Source organism: Mesoplodon mirus (assembly GCF_964341445.2).
Source record: "Mesoplodon mirus genome assembly, chromosome: 10".
Taxonomy (NCBI): Eukaryota; Metazoa; Chordata; class Mammalia; order Artiodactyla; family Ziphiidae; genus Mesoplodon; species Mesoplodon mirus.
Window position 1 is genome coordinate 84,834,825 of NC_138986.1, and position 22,413 is coordinate 84,857,237.

The window sequence follows — 22,413 nt, forward strand, 5'->3', positions numbered from 1 at the left end:
ATTACACATCCCAGCCCTGGGTTATGGAACCAGTATTATGGGCACTCTTAGTTAGTTTGAAAGTGAATGGGGCTTCCCAGAGAGCTGAAAGAAACAAAAATTCCACTCTGAAAGGGTGTGCACACAGACTTCCTTGTTCCCAGTCCCAGTGTAGACTTAAAAGGTTGAAAACAGCCTGGGGCTCTGGCCAGCTTGTCAGGACAGCCTCAGCATCCTTCAAGCCCTTCAGCCTGCACTGGGCTCCTCATCCAGCCCCTTCTGTTCCAGCACTGCTACCCACTAAAGGAGATTGTCATCACTCTTTCATGTGTGCACATGCACACCAGGGAAAAAGCAGAGTCATATCAGAAGTGTGGCTCCAAACTCTCAGATCCCAACTTCAACTCTACCCAAGATGGAGACTGCCATTTCCATTGAGTGAGCACATGTACACACTGGGGAAAATGCAGAGCCAGCTCAGAAGCACATCTTCAAGCCCTTAGGCCTTGAACCCAACCCAAACCAAGGTAGAGACTACTGTCATGCAGGGGAGAAGCACAACTCCCTCAGGTCTCTTGCTCAAGCCCCATCACCCTGATAGGGAATGACAACCATTGAGCCTGGGAGAATCCCTAGCTCACACCTGACTCTGGCTCTATATACTCCCACTGCAATGGTACTTTCAACCAAGAAGATGGTTGACAGTACACCCCTGAAGAAGACACAGTCCATTCTCACTTCAGATGCAGTTCTCCTACCAAAGTCACTGGGCACGTACAGACTGCATATGGACACTTGCACACAAGGACACCCTTTCAAGACTAGGATAGGTAACTCTTTCACCTAATTTCATAGAGACAAACAGAGAAAGTCAAACAAAATAAAACAAGAAGACAGAGGAATGGGTTTCAAATGAAAGAATAAGACAAAACCCCAGGAAAAAAAATCCTAATGAAATGGAGATAATTTACCTGAAAAAGAGTTCAAAGCAATAGTAATAAAAATGACTATTGAACATGGAGAAGGAGAGGAACACAATGATAACTTCAAAAAAGCTAGAAAACATAAAAAAGAACCAATCGGAGCTGAAAAATAAAATAACTGAAATGAAACATACACTAGAAGGAATTAACAGAAGATTAAGTGATACAGAATAATGCACAAACCACCTGAAAAATAGAATAATGGAAATCACCAAATCAGAATAGCAAAAAGAAAAAAAAAGTAATGGGGATGGTTTCAGACATTTCTAGAATAACATCAAGTGCACTAATATTCTAGGGATCCCAGAAGAAGAAAGAGAGAAAGAGACTGTAATGCCTTTGATGAAATTATGGCTGAAAACTTCCCTAATCTGAAGAAGGAAACAAATACTTAGGTTCTCAAACAGAGGACCTCAAACAAGATGAACCCAAAGAGACCCACACCAAGATATATCATAATTAAAATTTCAAAAATTAAGATAAAGAGAGTTTAAATGTAGCTAGAGAAAAACAAAGAGTCTTATACAAGGGAACTTCTATAAGGCTACTGGATGATTTTTTTAGCAGAAAATTTACAGTCCAGAAGGGAATGACATTATATATTTAAAGTAACGAAAAGGAAAGTCCTACAACCAAGGATATGCTACACAGCAAGGTTATCATTTATAATTGAGGGAGAGATAAAGAGTTTCCCATACAAGCAAAAACTGAACGAGTTTATCACCACTTACATGTCCTTAAAAGGATTAAAGGGTCTTCTTTTGTGAAAAACAAAAAGCTATAACAAGAAATAAGAAAATATATGAGAGGAAATTTTTCACTGGTAAAGGCAAACAGATAAGAAAGGCAGTGGATCAGCCACTTAAATAAGTGAATATAAAGGTTAAACAACAAAATGGTAAAATCAACTATAGCTACAATAAACAGTTAAGTGTTGAACATGAAGATGTAAAATATAACACCATAAATATAAAATGGTGTATAGAGTAAAAAAAGTAGATCTTTTAGAATGTGTTTGAACTTAAATGACTATCAGTATAAAACAAGTAGATATAGTTATAAGTTGACACATATGAACATCATGATAACAACAAATCAAAAACTAATATAAGTACACAGAAAACAAAGAGAAAGTAACCCACACATAACTAAAGAAAGCCTTCATATCACAAAAGAAGAGACTAAAAGAAGAATAGAAATATAAAACAAACAGAAAAGAAGTAAGGAAATGGTAATAAGTACAGACCTATCAAGAATCACTTTAAATGTAAATGGACTAAATGCTCCAATCAAAAGATATAGGGTGACTAATTGAATAAAAATAGCAAGACCCATCTATATTAGGCCTGCAAGAGATTCAATTCAGAGCTAAAGACATACACATGAAAGTGAGGGGAATGCAAAAAATATTCCACGAAAATGGAAACAAAAAGTAAGCTGCAGTAACAATATTCATACCAGACAAAGTAAACTTTAAAACAAAGTCTACAATAAAAAACAAAGAAGGACATTTCATGATGAAGGGGTTAATCAAAGAAGAGGATATGCATTATAAATTTATATGCATCTAATACAGGAGCACCGAATTGTATAAAGCAAATATTAACAGATGCAAAGGGAGAAATTGACTATAATAAAATAAGAGTAGGGGACCACACTTACATCAATCAATAGATCATCAAGACAGAAAATCAATAAGGAAACAGTTGCCTTAAATGACAGATTAGACCAGATAAACTTAATAGATATTTACAGAACAGCCCCAAACAGCAGAATATACATTTATCTCAAGTGCACATGGCACATTCTCTAGGATAGACCACAGGTTAGGCTGCAAAAAGTCTCAGTAAATTTAAGAAGGTGAAAATTATGTCAAGCACATTTTCCAACCATTATGGTATGAAACTAAATAAAAATCAATTACAAGAAGAAAACAGAAAAAAAATTAACACACAAGCATGTGGAGACTAAATAAGTTGCTACTAAAAAGCCAATGGTTAATGAGAAATTAAAGGCAAATTTTAAAAACATACCTCAAGACTAATGAAAATAAAAACATAATTCAAATTTGAATTCCCTAGATTCAAAAATCTAGGGACAGAGCAAAAGCAGTTGTAAAAAGGAAGTTTATGGAAATATGGGCCTACTTCAGTAAACAAGAAAAATCTCAAGTAAACAACCTAACTTTCATCTAAAGCAACTAGAAAAATAAGAACAAACAAAGCCCAAGGTCAGCAGAAGGAAGGAAACTATAAAGATCAGAGTGGAAATAAGTAAAATAGAGACAAAAGAGAAAAGATTAATGAATCTAAAAGATTTTTTTCAAAGGTCAATAAAATTGATAAAACTTTATCCAGACTCATTAAGAAAAAAATGAGAGGACTAAAGTAAACAAAATTAGAAATGAAAGAGAAGTTACAAACAATATCACAGAAATATAAACAATTATAAGAGAATACTATGAACAGCTATAAACCAAAAATTAGACAACCTAGAAGAAAGAGATTAATTCCTGGAAAACATAAATCTTCCAAGACAAATCAGAGAAAGACAAATATATTATATTGCTTATATGTGGAATGTAAAAAATATGCTTCAAATGAACTTATTTACAAAACGGAAATTGAGTCACAGATGCAGAAAACAAACATGGTTACCAAGGGGGAAAGAGGGAGGATAAGTTGGGAGATTGGGATTGACAAATACACACTACTTTACATAAAATAGATAACTTATAAGGACCTACTGTATAGCACAGGGAACACTATTCAATACTCTGTAATGACCTATATGGAAAGAGAATCTAAAAAAGAGTGGATATATGTATATGTATAAGTAACTCACTTCGCTGTACAGCAGAAACTAACACAACATTGTAAAGCAACTATACTCCAATAAAAAAATAATTAAAAAATCTGAACAGACATAACAAATATTGAAATTGAATGAGTAATCAAAAAATTCCAACAGACAAAAGTCCAGGACACAACTTCATAAAAAAAAAATTCTACCAAACATTTAAAGAAGAGTTTATACCTATTCTTCTCAAATTATTCCAAAATATTGAAGAGCAAGGAACCCTGTCAAACTCATTCTATGAGGCCAGCATCACCCTGATATCAAAACCAGACAAAGACACCTCACACACACACACAATTACAGGCCAATATCTCTGATAAAGAAGGATGTAAAATCCTCAATAAAATTTCATCAAACAAATTTGAAAAATACATTAAAAGGATCATACACCATGATCAAGTGGGATTTGTTCCATGGATGTAAGGATGGTTCAATATCCTCAAATCAATCAATGTGATACACCACGTTAACAAACTGAAGAATGAAAATCAGATGATCTCAATAGATGTAGAAAAAGCTTTTGATAAAATTTAATATGCATTCATGATGCTGGCTTTCAAGAAAGTTGGTATATAAGAAACATACTTCAGCATAATAAAGACAAGGAACATACTGTGACAAATCCTCATCTAACTTCATACTTAATGGTGTATGGCTAAAAGCTTTTCATGTAAAATCAGGACTATGACCAGTATGTGCATCCTTCCCATTTCTACTTAACACAATATTGAAAATCCTAGACACAGCAATCTGACAAGAAAAGTAAAATAAAAGGCATCCAAATTGAAAGCAACATGAAAATGGTCACTATTTGCTGATGACATGAAATTATATGAAGAAAACCCTGAAGAATCCATTCAAAGACTATTAGAACTTATCAATGAATTCAGTAACATTACAAGATACTACATTAATATACAGAAATCTGTTGAATTTCTACATCAATAATAAACTAGCAGAAAGAGAAATTCAAGAGTACAATCTTATTTACAATAGAAAAACATAAAATATCTAGAACTAAATTTACTCAAAGAGGTGAAAGACGTATAATCTAAAAACTATAAGACATTGAAAACAGAAATTGAAGATGATGCAAATAAATAGAATGATATGCTATTCTATTCTGTTCTGTTTATTGATTGGAAGAATTAATACTTTTAAAATGTCTACCCTCCCGAAAGCAATCCTGAGATTTAGTGTGATCCCTATCAAAATGACCATGGCATTTTTCAGAGAGTGAGAACAAGTAATCCTAAACTAGTATGGCAACTGTAAAGACCGCCTAATAACCAAAGAAACCTTGAAGAAAAGAACAAAGCTGGAGATATCATATTCCTTCACTTCAGACTATCCTACAAAACTACAGTAATCAAAACAGCATGGTACTGACAAAAACAGACACATAGACCAGTGGAACCGATTAAAAGAGACCAGAAATAAACCTACACACTATGGTCAATTAACCTATGACAAAGGAGAAAAGACAGTCTCTTCAGTAAGTGATGTTGGGAAAACTGGACAGCTATGCACAAAAGAACCAAACTGGACTACTTTCTCACACCACATACCGAAATAAACTCAAAATGGTTAAAAACCTAACCGTGAGACCTGAAACTATAAAACTCTTAGAAGAAAACACAGGCAATATGCTGTTTGATATGTCTTACCAATATTTTTTTTTTGGTCTTGTCTCCTCAGGTAAGAGGAACAAAAGCAAAAGTAAACAAATGGGACCTAATCAAACTTAAAAGCTTTTGCACAGTGCTGGAAATGAACAACAACAAAAAAAAAAAGAAAAAAAAATCCCACTGAATGAAAGAAGATATTTGCAAATGATATGTCTTGTAAGTTAATATCCAAAACACAACAAAACAAGTCATACAACTCAATATCAAAAATACAAAGAACTAGATAAAAAAAATGGGCAAAGGACCTGAAAAAGCATTTTTCCAAAGAAGACATAAAGATTGCCAACAGACACATGAAAAGATGCTCAACATTGTTAATCATTAGGGGAGTGCACATCAAAACTGCAATAAATTATCACCTCACATGTATCAGGATGACTATCATTGAAAAGACAAGAAATAACAAGTGTTCATGAGGACCTGGAGAAAAGGGTAGTTGTGCAGTTTTGGTGTGAATGTAAATTGGTACAACTATGATTGAAAACAAAATGGAGTTTCCTCAAATGTTTAAAAATAGAACTGCTATATGATCCAGAATTTCAATTCTGGAGATTTACCTGAAAACACTAATTTGAAAAGATACATGTATCCCAGTATTCATAGCTGCATAATTTACTTTAGCCAAGATATGGAAACAACCTACATGTCCATCAACAGATGAATGGATAAAGAAGATGTGGTGTATATACAATGGAATATTACTCAGCCATGAAAAAGAATGATACCTTGCCATTTATGACCACATGATGGATCTGGAGGATATTATGTTAGTGAAATAGCTCAGACAGAGAAATACAAAACCTATATGTAGTCAATTACATGTGGAACCTAAAAAATAAAACAAACAAGTGAATATAACAAAACAGAAACAGACTCACATATAAGAAGAAACTAGTGGTTACCAGATGGAAGAGGGGTCTGGGGTGGGCCAAATAGGTGAAGGGGACTTAGAGATACAAACTTCTAGGTATAAACTAAATAAATTATAATGATGTAACATATAGCACAGGAACTATATCCATTACTTTATAATAACTATATGGAATATAATTTATAAAAACATGGAATCTATGTTGTACCTGAAACTAATATAATATTGTAAGTCAACTATACTTCAGTGGCATAAAAATGTATAGCCTATAATCTTCTAAATCTTATTCCAGTATTTTTAATATCATTGTGCAACAATTTACCTGCATTCATTCTGAGTGTATTAACAGCAAAGTTGTGCACCAAATATAAAACAGAATTAATAAAGCTTTTTTGTATGGCCACTAAACACTTATATATTACTTCGCATTTTCTGACAATGTGAAAATTAGCCTTGATTTTACTTCATCAGCTCATAATCAAGGAATAAACAGACAAAAAGTATTAATCCCATAGTTGTCTCTTATTTTCACTTAGGAGACTTTAGAAGACATTTTATGTATCAGGATGTAAATACCGTTTTTTTTTTCATTTTAATTCTCCTTTTCCTAGAAGGATATATATGTTAGAAAATTATTCTAAACTATACACACTTATAAATTAGAAATTATTATTAAATTATTATATTTTTGTTTTTAAAATTTTAGCAATATGAAAATTATTCTACATAAAACAATCAACTGTAATTATCAGATTATACTTGTTTTGTCTTTTCCTTCCAATAGCTAAGAGGATTTAAACAGTTCTTTATATTAGTTACTTATAGAAGGGAAGCCTTTGCTACTCTGTCCATGTGGAGTACAAAACACCGCTGAAAGAATATAGCAACTTCTGAAGCATTTTGGTTAAATTTTAAAAGTAGTGAAAATATAATTGTAAGAATGTTTTTGTTGTTGTTCAAAGAAGAGTAAATTTTTAGCAATTAAATACAAGCTTTAAGTGTTCTTTGCAGTTATTTACAATTTTTGTGTTTGACAGTACTTGGTCAGATGTACTGGGGTTGCCCCAAACAGCACATGAACATAAAATATGAAGTGAATTTTAGATGACCCTGAATAGGTAAATGACAAAAACATCTCCAGACCTGATTCAGACCAGTAACCATCCCCAAGATTAAATTAATAAAAGTTGTTTTTTCTGTATTTTTCAAAGACGTATTTTTTTTAATTTTATGAAACCATGTAATTCATCATCTAATTTAAACCTCTCTTAGTCCATACAGGCTGCATTAACAAAACTGTCATGGACGGGGTGGCTTCAACAAAAAACATATTTTTTTAAATAGATCTTTATTGGAGTATAAATGCTTCACAATATTGTGTTAGCTTCTGTTGTACACCAAAGTGAATCAGCCATATGCTGATGTCCCCATATCCTCTCCCTCTTGCGTCTCCCTCCCACCCTCCCTATTCCACCCTTCTAGGTGCTCACAAAGCACCGAGATGATCTCCCTGTGCTATGGGGCTCCTTCCTACTAGCTAACTATTTTACATTTGGTCGTGTATATATGTCAATGCTACTCTCACTTTGTCCCAGCTTACTCCTCCCACCCTGTGTCCTCAAGTTTCTAACACTTCTAGAGGATGGGAAGTCCAAGATCAAGGCACCAGCATATTTGTGAGAGTCTGCTTCCAGGTTTGTGGATGGCTGTGCTCTTGCTGTATCCTTACATGGTGGAGAGCAGAAAGAAGCAACCTCTTTCTAGGCTGTTATAAGGGTGCTAATCCTATTCACTAGGGCTGATTCTAATGATCTCCCAAAGGTCTTAGTTCTTGATACCATTATATTGGAGGTTAGGATTTCAACATGTAAATCTTGGGGGACACAAATATTCAGTTTATAACAAAACCATTAATTTTCTTTTTAATTTTGTAATACAAAATTTTAAAATCATTAAAGAGAGGTGAACTCAAAATACCCAACCCAATTTTATGAGTTAATATTACTGAAGAAAACAGCACCTCTTACAAACTGGTCTCTGATTGTTGCCTCTGGCTGTTTGAGTGTGTCACTCCTTACAGAAACACAATAAACATGTGAAACCATGGGTAATCATTAATAACATCCATTTCACCTGTAAATTGCCTTCACCAATCAAGATCATCTTAATTGTTGCTGTGAAAGACTTGCATATCTCCAAGCAGCACATAGACTAAACAATGAGAGGTTTTCCCAAGTTGTTATTCAGGAACTTGAAGTCAGTTGGGTTAGTTTGAGGTGAGCCCGTTAAGACTGGATAGGACCGCCACTGACCCTCCAGCTGGCCATGTGAGAGCATCCGGTCAGTGACCTTTGAAGTCAGAGGGCCAAAAACTCCACCCTCATCTTGTGCTAAGTGTTTCCATTTTTGGACATGCCTGCACAGAATGACAATTACCACACCTTTCTCTAATCACATTTCCCCTCCCTCCTCAGGCTCCCCACACTTCAGACCATCCTGCTTCTTTATTCTTTTTCCCATAAATACCTCAAGCCCCTTGCCTTTGGGGAGGTGAATCTGAGATTTATTCTGCCATCTCCTTGCTTGGCTGCCTTGTGAATAAGCCCTCCCTTTACTGCAAACCTCAGGGTCTCAGCATTTTGTATTGCTACTTGTCAAACAAAGCAAACCTGGTTTGGTAACATTTGTAAGAATAACTGGAAGGGGTTATATGCACAGGCCACCAGGAACAAAGATGCAATGGGGGCCCAGTTTCTTCTAAGGACACCACTCAGTGCCACTGCATAGTTACTAATACAGGACGCCTGTTTCCATCAGCTCAAGATTTAATATAGCTTATGTTTAAAATACATCAATAGCAAATTTAAAACTTCAGATAGTGAACATCGGTACAGGGTAAAATAATTCTCTTTGTCTTCCAAGTAATTGCTGTGTTCCATTTTCATAGGGGATTTCCATTTTGAATTGACTCAGTGTGTATCTTTAGAAGATAGCTTTTTTCCCCTCAAATCTTATTTTCTAGTTATATATGTGACCATTGAGTAAATTTTTCTATACAGATGTTGACCGGGAACAAGTAGACTGACAGATTTTTCTCCAGTAGAAATGTTTTATTTTTTTCAGAATTAACCGAAAATTGCAATTCAGGATCTGCAAACATGGTGAGCCACGTGTAAGTCCCTGCATGGCAAGCCAAAGAAGAACACTTTTGTAGAGGGGGAAAGGAAGCTGGGAGGGCTAAAGTAAACAAAATGCCCATGGTTTTCCATGTCCTTTGCAGGAAAGAAGAGTCTTTCTCCTTCCTGTTTGGCTCTGCTATCCTCACAGGGTGTGAGAGCTCCCATTTCTGGTCTCCAAATTTTATTTAAGAGATATTGATTTATTATTTTTTTTACACAGATAAAAAGAACAAAACAAAAAAGACCTGCAGACAAAAACATCTGTAGTCTTTTTACAACCCCAATCAATATTTTAAAAACAGTGTCTAAAAAGTCTGTGTGTCAGAGTCCCATTTAAATTGTCTTAAATTTAAATTGGTAGTATTTTTCATTCTTTTACTGGTTTGATTTTTAGTGTGACACCTATTGTAGTGGTGCCCAGAGTACATTGCTTTACTTTAAGTAATTTGTGAATTATTATATCTCAGATTGAGAATTTTTTTTTTTACAAAGAATATAATAGATGCAGTTGTACATCTTCTATAAGTAAATGTTACTGCTTTATGGAACCATGGAATTTTAAAACAAGTCTTGTTGCCATTTTAGACCTAGATCTATGTGTCTTATTTGATTCTCTGGCCATAAATGTAAAACATGTTTCTATCTGTCCTCAGATACGTTACTGGCTTTGCTTTTTTAACTGTCACTCACCTCAGTTTTTTTGAGATTAAGTTCATGTTTCTCTTCAGTCTGTCTCAGTCTCATTCCTCCTTGGGATTACTGTACTTTCACAGCCATATAATGTAACCACGATCTGGTTTCAACTCCATAAGACAAGATTCTGTTTCAATCTTTGCTCTGTGAGAATGCTTTTCCTGCTTCTTCTCTTCTTTTGCCGCTGACTCCAACTCAGTGTCTTAGCTCACTATAGAATAGAGGCACATCCTAATTTTAGATGTTGCACATGGTAGTTTTATTTTTTTGCATTTGATTTTTAACCTGTCATACTTTATTTTCAAGAACATTTGCATTAAAATTATGCCCTTCATTCTCAAATGCCCATCTGTTACTTCTGTGTATTTCTAGACTTAAATAGTGAGTGACATCATTATCATTTCTATGGCAACCAACAGCATTGACATTAAAAGATGATACAGCCTTCAGAGAGCATAAAAACAGCAGAAGCTTGTGAACTGTTAAAAAGAATGTCTTCTGTTCATGCAAATGTTTTTAATAAAAAAAAAGAAGAAATAGCTGTAACTCTTTGAAGGCATATATACACTGAGGTTCTAAAATTCTGAGTCCAAGAAAATCTTTTATGTACGGTACGTTTTTAAAATTTCAATGCTGATATTTTCCCAAGTTCTATACAAGCACTTCATTTTTCTAATTTTGGAATGAGAAATCTTGAGAGAATAAAGCAGTGCTTATAAAAATGTAATTGTAAAATTATAATATAATTAATGGATTTACTCAAATATCCTCTAAGTCTTAAAATCTAAGATGATATAGAGCTTTATATCTATATGCCTTTATAATTGTGCCAGGTGTGTTAAAAGGAAGTATTGGGACCTAAGAGAGTAAAATAAGCTCTGAGATTGAAAGGGTAAAAATATGAAAATAGATGATCTGAAATATTCTTTGTCAGTTACATGGTGTATTTAAGTTATAGTCAAAGCTGTGTGTGTCTCTCTGTATAAGAGACAAAATATTACACAATATGATGGATAATGTAAATAAGAATGCTGGAAAACTGGAATGGAAGCTGTTTACCTGAAACAAATTACCAAATTTTTCTCCAGCAAAGATGAGTTTATTCAGGATCAACATAGAATTGCAATTTGGGGTCTACAAACATGGCAAGCCATGTGCAATTCCATGCATAACAAGGAAAGGAAAAGAAAGGTGGGAGGGCTATAGTAAACAAAGAGTCCATCGTTTTTCATTGGCAGAGTTCTTCTCAAGAAATAATAGAAGTCTTTCTTCTTTCTGTTGGACTCTGCTGTCATTACAGGATATGAGATCCCCCTCTTCTGGCCTCCCAGTGCTATTTAATTGGGATTTCTGTTCATTACATTTTCTGCATTTTCCCCTTTTGGTCAAGACCTTTCTCTGAAAGCATCATTGATCAAGATTCAGGTTCTCTATTTTCAGTGACTTTTTGTCCATCAATGTCAGGAAGGCACTTTTCTGAGTGTTGTATCTAACACTGGAGGGAGACAGTGTAGTCACAGATTGGAAACCTATCAAGATCATATTCAAGTAACAAGGTGGGACAGCAGGGAGGCGCTTTTTATCTAATGTCCAAATGTAATCAAAATCATAGACATTGGAGAGCATATGAAGGCTTATGTCATCATCAAAGGTTTGACAGAAAATTTCAAACAAGCCGGGTTCAGATATCTTGAGAAAGCTGTCATCAGATATCACCTGCTTCAATTCCAGGAAATTTTACTTTCAGGTCACCTGATGATGTGCAGGTTCAGTCAGGTTTTGGTACTTTCTTTAGGTGTGTAATAAGAATCCAAGAGGCTATTCATTGGAGTTTGGTGACACAAGGCTTAGTTAGCAGTACTTGATAGGGGCCTTTCCAGTGAGACAGAAAAGAGGTCTTCTGGAGGTGTATTTCCCAATAGACAAAATATCCACGTTGCAAGTTGTGATTCTTAAGGTTTTCATCTGCCAAGAGCACACTGTGAAAAGATTGCTCTACCAAACATGGATATTTTTAATAAAAACTATTATGCCTTTCCAATTTTACAATATTTCTCCTGTGATTAGTTGTGGATCAAAAGAAGCAGGAAGCCAAGTGCATTGGGTGGTATGTGACTATTTCAAAGGATAAGAGTTTATGAGTTCCAAAATGGGTGGAGCTGAGATTTAGAAGAGGTTAAAATTCTTTTTGAATTTTGCTGTGAGATGTGTTATGAATTTTGCCAACATCAGTTGGAGATTTTCCACATAAGGAAAATGGTAGCTGACTCAATAGGGACAAACGATCACTGTTTCCAAACTCTGCTCTAGTACCTTTAGAGAAGGAAAAAAGTAAGATGTCAAAGGGTCATTTAATTCACCTGGTGGATAATTTGATAACTAATGTTAATTTCTAGAATTATATTCCCCTTTTGAGAGAACAAAATTCTGGTATGATTCTTCCCTAGAAAGTCTTAGCCTAATAAATGGGTAGGGGCAAAGGAACTAAGAAAAAAAGGTGTGTATCTCTCAAAAGGCTTAAACAAAAAGGATTAGTTTCTGAGACAGGAACCTTTTGAAGTTTATTAGGGATCCCCTCTATTTGAACTGTTTACTACTCCAAGGCAGGGGCTGTTTTATAGTCCTGGGTTTGAGTACTAAGAGTGTGGCTCTGGTGTTAATTAGGGCCGGGAGATATTCATCCCCAAACTGGAAAAATGTTTATCCAAGCTGATTAGAAAGATTGGAAAAAACCTGTGGAGCTCCTAGGAGCCTTGTCATTCAGAACTGGGAGAACAATGGAAAAGCTGGTTAGAGGGCTGAAGGTTCCTGAACTGCTTAAATTTGTAATAATCTCTTTTTCAATGTCCTGGCTCTTTACAATAATGGCAGAAACTATGAAAAATTTTTGTTTCATTCAGAGGCCTTCATTTTCTACAGTTAAAAATCATGTATTTTGGTAACCTGCCTTTGATGTGACATCTAGAGTAGGAGAGACCTGGTTTACCAGAATAACTACACCCAGAGCACACAAAATTTCCCATTAGATCATGGTCCTTTTTACTAGAAGGGAAAGGTCACAGTTCAGCTCATTAATAAATATACACGTAAAAACTACTTGTGTGGAAGAACATCTGAAGGAAGACCAGAATTTTCTTTAAAAATAATCTGAAGTCAATTGTAATATGCATGAATAACTTTGTCAGATTTTTATGTGAAAGCCTGAATTTTGTTCCAATCAAAAGTCTTTGGCAAAACCATATAAATTGCTCAGTGAAATCCCGTAGTGATTTCCTGAGCCTGCTCATATAAAAACTTGTTGGACTGTCTCCCTATTGTAATTCTAGAGACATTTCAGGATTTTCCCAAATCGCAATTTTCATCCAATTCTGGGTCTGACCTTCACTAAGCAGCATATGAATTAGCTGATATAAGTCAAAGAATCCATGTTGATATATATGAATGACCATATTGCATTCCTCAGCAAATCTGTGAGAATCTGTTACTTTGGGAAAATCTTTGACTTCAGCTCACATTCAACTTTAGTCCAGGGAACATAAGAAATTAAGGGTTTAGCCTCTGGATCTTCAGAGGCATCATTTGTAAGGAACAGGTTTCAGAGGAAAAGAAAGTAGGGATGGTTTCAGAGAAAAGGGGAAGTTTTGTTAGAGGATTAGTATGGGGGGATTGAGGGTATACGGAGATGTAGGCAGTGTAGAAGGGAAGAAAGAAGATGACATCAGAGGCGGAATCTGGCCAAGAGGAGAAAAAAGAGAGAGACAAGATGGCATTCCAGGACGGGCCTGAACAAAGAATCCAAGGAAGAGGAGCCTGAGGCTTCAGGAACCATTTTGACTTTATTTAATTATTTGTCTCAGTTAATTGTAAAATCTTATTTTGCAGAGAGGCAATTTTATACTCTGATAATGTTGGGAAGCCTCAGAATACCAATTGAAATAAGCATTCCACTCACATCTGGAAGGTTTTGGGTTACTGTAGTCCAATTCAATTTTAGGGAAACTAAGCTTGGGGATTTGAAAATTTCCCCATAATGGTCGATGATATTCTAAATTGTCTTTGGTCAGGTTGGTCCATTTACTTAGAAATGCACATGAGGAAGGACTGTGGTTTTAAGCATAAAATCAGTCAGGTGCAGTCCAGGAAGCAGACTGCAAAGTGATATTTTTGAGGTTAATCACCCAACCTCTACCTGGTGATAAAAAAGTCATCACAGCTGGAAAGTAGACACCATCTCTGGGGTGATCTTGATGGGAACTAGTAAAAGAGAAGGCATTGGTGGGGGCAATACCGGTCATTTGAAAAGTTCAGAGGAAGTCCCTACTGTGGGATTATGGAATTGGTTGACTATTGCTGGGGTCAGTTAATGTATTGGAGAAAGAGAATAAAGACTGAGGGTGTAAAAAAAAGCTAAGTCTTTGCAAATAATATAGATATATATGTTGTGGATATCTAATGGCACAGCATAGTAGTTGTAGACAAAAATACTGTATTATAAACTTCAAAATTGCTAAGAGACTAGATCTTAATTGTTCCCACCACAACAATGAAATGTGGTATATGTGATAGAGATGTTAATTAATGCTATGGTGTAATGTTTCTTCAATGTATAAAAATATCAAATCAACACATTGTATACCTTAAACTTACACAATGTTATTTGCCAATTTTAATTTCAACTTAAAAAAAAAAGAAGAGAGAGAGAGAGAAAAGCTAAGTCTGAAAGTAAGAGGGCCTCCTTGGCAATACATAAGGAGTCTCATATCCTATGTGTTGCCATAGGGCAGAAAAAAAATGAATATAAGGTTAATAATTTAATTATAAGGGTAGCAGAGCTCCAGAGGATGTGGAATTCTCAACTTCAGCAGTTGGCTACATTAAGATTGGGGCCCTGATTAAGAAGAAATAAGATGCCAAGGAATGGCATGGGGACACTAGGTAACCTTAAATTCCCATATGTGAATCTTCTGGGTTGGCAGGAGTGCCCATTACTTCCTTTTAAAGCCTAGCATTTCCCTCTTGCTGTGAGATGTTACCATGACCAATGCCTTGCAGGAAAACGAGTACTTCACTCATGATCTACCCTACCTCCACTTCAGGCCATTAACATAATAGCTGGATTAACTGACCTCATAATCTGGCTAAGGAAGTGCTGGGCCTGTTACGAGAGAAAAGGGACTATACTTCAAAGGAACCATAGGAACTAACGAATATGTACGGAAGGAGTTGGGAGGACATGCATGGGCCTGGATTCTGAGGTGAGGGACCATGGGAAGCGGAATGCATGTTATATGAGGAAGAGTCTGTTGATATGGGATTACCTCCCTGAAATAGGGGTTAACACTCTGGTAAGGACTTCAAAAAACCGTACCTACACACTACTAGGATGACCTGGGATGTTGGGGAAAACTGATGACTAACACTAAGATTTAAAAAAAAAGAGAGAGAGAGAGAGAGAGAAAAAAACTTTGGTAAACAGTAAAAGTAAAGATCAAAAGGTTAAGCAAAGGGGGTGGATATCCTAAGTAAGGTCTGTTCCCTGGATGCTGGGAGTGGTCTGTTGACACTATATCACAGCAGTAGGCACCATGCTGGAGAAAGATGCAATGACATCACACAGAAATTCAGTGTGGGTGTTCTTGGCAAGTCAGGGCTAAGAGGAGATGATGCTGTTACAGAACTGCTGCCCCAAGTAGCAAAGGGGATGATCCCAAAATTTTAGAGGCTGTATGTTGCTGCTTAACTAAACGAAGCAAGGAAGTTGACGCTTAGCTATTATAATACTGGGAAAATTAGATTGGTAAGATTACAATAGCAATTTCACATTTGGGAATATAGATTCAACACATTCTTCTGAGTGAGGTGGAAGGCTGCCAGGTTTTAGTGAGCCTAAGAGCAAGAAAGGACCCTGTAGCAGATCTAAGCCGTTTGAATTATACCTATTAAAAACAGTTATTGGTGTGTTACTGAGTCCTGGAAGAGAAAAATATACCAGACTATGGGGCATCAGGTGAATATGAAGTAAGAAGAGTCTGTGATGGCCTGGGTTCTGTCAATTCCACTAAGTCTGCTGCCCAATGTAAATCCATCTTAAGGTAGAAGTGGTATGCCAAGGATTAAAAAAAAGAATGTTCTAAGTTCATAAAAAAGCTGCACAAGTAGGTGACCTAGAACCCAGTGTCATTAAGCATTATTACACCACTGGATTTCCCTCAGCTCACACGTGTGGGCAGATAAGGGAGTGGGTGTCACTTATGACCAATGGATTGAGGAGGAAATAAGCCACCTTTAGTTAAGATATGGTTTGACTCAGTGATTGCAAACTGAAACTGGGAGTCTGCTGCACTAGAATCTATCTGTGAGTGGCCAGGAAACACAATGACTAGGGACAGTGCACCTAGTGGCCAGATTGTAGGGTAATCTTCCTTGTTACCTGCTTTCTGTTAAAAGAGAAGTTCCCAGAACTAAGGATATATTGCAGGTTCATGAATGGCTTGGATGGTTGACTAGAGGCAAGTAGAAAGATTGTAACATTAGGGAAAATCTTTACTAGAGAAAAGGCCAGTATGGAGTACACATAAATGTACTTTACAAAATATATTTGTATTATGTATTAATAAATATGTTATATGTTAATAAAGAACCATGATGGAAGAGGCACTAAGTAACCAATAAAACAGAATGACTCTACCACCCAACCTTTCTTATCAGTCTCCAGTACTGACATGATGGCCGTTGGATTAGAGTGATCCCGGTAGCAACGATGTGGACTACACATATACCCTACAATTTGGGTCCTCGTCAACAAGCCTATCTAGTTATTGCTGTTGCTGAATGCCTGACCTGCCCACAACAAAGACCAATGCTGGGCACTTCCCTCAAGGAAACTAATCAGCCAGTTGGGCCCTGTAAACCCTAGTGTTGTGTCTGGATTCACACAAGTTCCTCGTAAAGGTTAGACTTTCCTTGCTCTCAGAACCTGAGCAAGAACCATCAGTGTTTACAAACTGTTTGAGACTTCTCATCAGACAAAGAAATCCAATTTAGAGCAAAGGAAATGGATGCACAGTGGAGAGATCCACTGTTCATATCAAACACTGTGTCACCCAGAAGCTGCTGGTTCAGTAGTGTGGAGCATGGTCTCTGAAGAGGGAACGGAAGTGCTGACTTGGAGTTTGCACTGTGAGAATGGGGTGCTATCCTCCAGTATGCATTGTACATGTAAAGTCAACAGTTATTATAAGAACCAATAGGTAGAACACTTGGGCCTGGGAAGCTGGTGGTAAAAGTAGGAGTAGCCTTGCTTACCTTCACACTTAGCTACCTGCTTAAGGAACCCATACTTTCCATGCCAAAATTGTGAGTTTAGAGGTGCTTATTGTTAAAGGGAAATGATTTCACCCCAGGACATAGCAGTTGTTTTAATAACTTTAGGTTATGAATGCTGCTTGGTTAGTTCAGACTCCATGTGCCAAGAAACCATGAGGCAAGAAAAAAAATTAGTCTCCCATCTGGGGAAACTGACCACAATTATCAACAGGAGGTTGTCCTACTGTTAAAACTTGAGTATATGGAGGGAGATACTTGGCTCCTCACGTGACCTTTTGGGGTATATTTGGTATTTTTTGGCAGAAATGTGACAGTAAATGGACTATTATATTTGCCATGCCCTGAAAAAGTTATGTACCCAGAAACTTAGACCATGAGAAAAGATGTTCTTGATCATCCCTCCACAAAGGCAGTAGCCTAGGTTAAGAAAAATCTCAGATAAGGAGCAAGTGATATTGTAGATAGATATCAGTTAAGGCCTCTGGTCCAGTGACAATTGTGGGGTGGGGAGATAGTGGTTTGTAGTTTATCCCATTAACTTTCCTCAAAGATTTCTCAGGAAAGGAGACCAACTAGGGACTTCCTTGGCATTCCAGTGGTTAAGACTCCACGCTTCTACTGCAGGGGGCATGGGTTCGATCCCTGGTAGGGGAACTAAGGTCACGCATGCCTCAGGGCATGGCCAAAAATAAATAAATAAATAAATAAAGATAAAAATTCTAAGGAAAAGTAAAAAAAAAAAGAAAAAAGAAAAAAGAAAAGGAGACCAAATAGAATCTTGTGGAGCTGTCTGAATATTTTATTATTAAATAAAAATTGAAATTGATCTGAGTGGAGCAAGGGTTAGGCTGATGAAAACATTCACACTGATCCATTCTTTAAGGATTGAAGCATCCATTCCCCCAGCTGCTGTGTGTGTTGAAGGCTGAGAGCTCACAGCTAAATTACTTTCCAAGAAATGCTACCTCCATCAAGTTCATAGGCCCTCCCAGGGGACACCCTAATTCCAATGACTGGCTTTTACAGTTGTATAAGCAATGAGACCCCTGTCTGAATGCAGGATAACTCTGAAGGGCAAGCCTAGCTCTAGGGCTCTCAATCACACTGGTTAAATCTTTGTACAATCGCATTCCAGTTTCATTCCTTCCTCTGCATAATCTTTCTTCCTTCACTCCCCCAAAAATATTGATTCCAAGGACATTACCATCCTACATAGAATAAAACTCCAGCATTGCTGTGGTAGGCAGCCCAATGTAAGAAATATGTCTATGAAATTAAAGTCACTAGATAAGTATGTCATGATGTAACGTATTTTCTTTTACTTGAAGCAAGTGAGCACAAACTTAGCTAACTCCAGGAGATGTATTTTAGATGGAGATTCTTATATTGGATGAGGGTTTGAAGTATAAGACTTGTAAATAATCTTAAAATTATGAATTGCTTTTCAGAATGTGTTGAAATAAGAATGACATCTTCCTACAGGTTGAGAATATTCCCTCTTTTTCCCATCATTAAGCTTAAATCTACAAATCAAATAAATTGATATGTTAGTACCCCAAAAGTTAAAGAATTAGGTAATGTATATTCACATGGATTTTTAGAAAAAAAATATTGGCATTTAAAATAGAGATTTATATATTTTTAAAAATCCCTCTCTCTTCATATTGTTGCTACTATCAGCACTTTTCCTTCCTAGAATGGTCAAACTTCTATAAATATGGTTAACTGCTTGACTAAGAAAATAAACTTTGACAATGGTAATTTAAACTTCAGTTTACTTGATAGGGGAATTAATGAAAGGAAGTGAATCAGGACTTCACAGCCATGTGACCATTTGCTGACTCAAATTTATTCTGTTTTACTTGTTCTTTCCAACCAAATGTTTTTTGTTTCTCCCACATTGTGATAGACTTATGATTGAAAGAGCTATAATATATAACTCAGATACATTCTTACATAAAGCAATTACTTTTATTTTTCTAGTACTTACAAAAACATTTGTTCTGGAAAAATCATTATCATGTCTTTTGGTTCAAATTAATAAATATTCTAAAAATTTGTATTTTATGATTATCCTGAATATGCATACTGGAAAATATTATGTTAAAATAAAATTCAAATTTGCCACTTCCTCTTTAACTTTTTATTTTAGTTTGCCTTATTTTTTTAATTTTTTTGGTTAACATTTTTATTAGAGTATAATTGCTTTACAGTGTTGTGTTAGTTTCTGCTGTATAACAAAGGGAATCAGCTATATGCATATGTATATCCCCATATATCCTCCCTCTTGTCTCACTCCCACCCTCCTTATCCCATTAGTTTGCCTTATTTTATCCCAAATTGACAATGTACTTGCATTTTATATGCTATGTAAAGGATATATGGAGAAAAACGCCACAATAATGAAGGTATTATTTATTAAAAATTCATATTTGTCTATAACTGTTTTCTTTGAAGAATATATTTTATTAATATGGCAAGGATAAAACTTGAAAACGGATTGTTTTTTCTATGAACTCTTACCATCATATTATGGTTACAAGTGAAGGAATAAATTAAATTTCACATGCCTTTTGAGGTTATGATTTGTGGAACACAGTGGAGGAGAAAGCCTGGGTGCCCCTTCACTGGTTTCCATCAGAATGAGGAAATAGCTTCACTTGGCTAGAAAAACTGGTCATCTTAGTATTCCCTTTTTTCCAAAATAGAATCGTTCCCTTGCATTGAGATCCGTTTTATCAGAAGGTTTGAAAATACAATCCCTGAGATTTCCCATACAAGAGTGTTAAATAATTAGAAACTTAAAATCCCATAGTCTCCTGTGTTAGAAATACTACTATACCTCGGGACTTCCCTGGTTGTCCAGTGGTTAAGACTCTGTGCTTCCACTGCAGGGGGATCTAAGATCCCTCATGCCCCACGGTGCAGACAAAATAATAATAATAATAATTAAAATTTAATAATAATAATAATAATAATAATACTATATCTCATTTCCTGCCTGGGCATTAAAAAACCTCACTGTCAGCCTATTTGTACTTCTGTGGAATTGTGTGGCTAACCCAGGTCAATATTAAGTGAGCTTAAGTGGTATATGTCACAACCTCTTTGAGCCAAAGAAAAGTCTCCACGTGGTTCCAGTCCTCTTCTTGATGGTGAAAAATGACTCATGATTCAAAGGGTAGATCTCAAAATAGTGAAGCTTCAACCATAGTGAAGCCCTGAGTGACAGTGTGACCCTGAAAACAACACCAACTTGCAGCTGAAATGGCATCAACGTTCATCGCATGGCACTACTAAGATTTGAGAGGTAATGGTAGTTTTACCCTAAACTAACCTATCCTGACCACATACCTGCACTAAGAGATATTGATATATGAAATTAATAATGAAGATTGAGATGTCAATAACTAGCAATCAGTGTAATGAAATAGTACTTCAGAAATATTAACAGACTTTTATTTTCTACTTTGTTTTCCAGTTTTTCTCTCACCTTCATTTAACCATATATAATACTTGGGTCCCCTGCCTTTGAAGTGAAATGTGGCGAGATACAGTAATACGTGTTCTCCCTTTGAGTTTTCTTTTTTTCTTTTTCTCATAGGCCATTATCTCTCAAAAGAAAGGAGTGGTGAGCATAAATAAATGTATTGGAAAAACAGGATTTGAGGAATGCAGGGTTTTCTTGAGTTCCCTGAAACTGAGTGGAGGGAGATGGAGCAGAAATAGTGAGTGTTAGGGTATGTTCTAGAAAAGTGCCTCTGTTCCTAATTCTCAGGCAGAGCCACAGGGAGCCTGCAGGAAACCAAAATGAAAAAGTTTTAGAGTAAGAGTCAGTAGGGCCTATAGAGATTTCTTTACACAGAGTATTAAAGGAAGAAAAGGATGTGTAGCAAGTTCTTATGAATGGCCTGAAATAGAAGTAACATCCAAAAGATGTGGAAAAGACCAAAAGATATATTAATGTCTCATGATAAACTGACTAGAATATGAGGAACAAATGTCATACAAGGTATTGGATAGCTCTGGAATCATGTGTGGATTAATAAGTAAAGCCAGGAAAATAACAGTTACCAAATTAGAGCAGAGCATTCAACGTCCATAACTATTCCACACAGTATTTCTGTAGATCAAACAACACAGAAATTTACATGAGGAAAGCCTACAAGTTGGTACACAAGTTTAAATTTTTACCCTGGAAGACTAGGGGTTCAAAATATACGTTATATTAAAAAAAATTTAAAAGCACACTTATGATATACTACACTTGTGGGATGAGATTCCATCCCTGTTATACATAAAGAGAATAATAATCTAGACTTAAATCTTACTCTACGGTTTATTTATAACTTATTTATAGCTAAAGATATAAAGGTGTCCAAAGTCCAAAGTTAAAGGTGTCCAATTCTGTGGGTTTTCCAGCCAAACAAATATTCCCTATACCTATATACTATAAGTCAAATGGCATAAATTCAAGATAAATAAAAGAATATCTCAGTCTAATCAGGGCTCAACAAAATAGTCAAGGCCAAACAATAAATATTTTAGGCTTTAGGGTTCATATAGTATCTTTTGCAACTACTATATTCTATTATTTCAGCATGAAAGCAGCCATAGGTAATTTCAAAATGAGTTAAGATCAGGCTCAAAGCATAGATGTGGATTTTTTTTTAACTCTGTAGTCATGTTTTTCTTTATTTAAAAAATTTTAGCTTATCTTCCTTTCATGTATGTTTTGTAAAAAAGTGATTTGGCTTTATCTATTGACAAATAATTCCAAATAATCTCCAAATTTAGATGAAATTATTTTATATAATAATTAGGAGACTGGAATG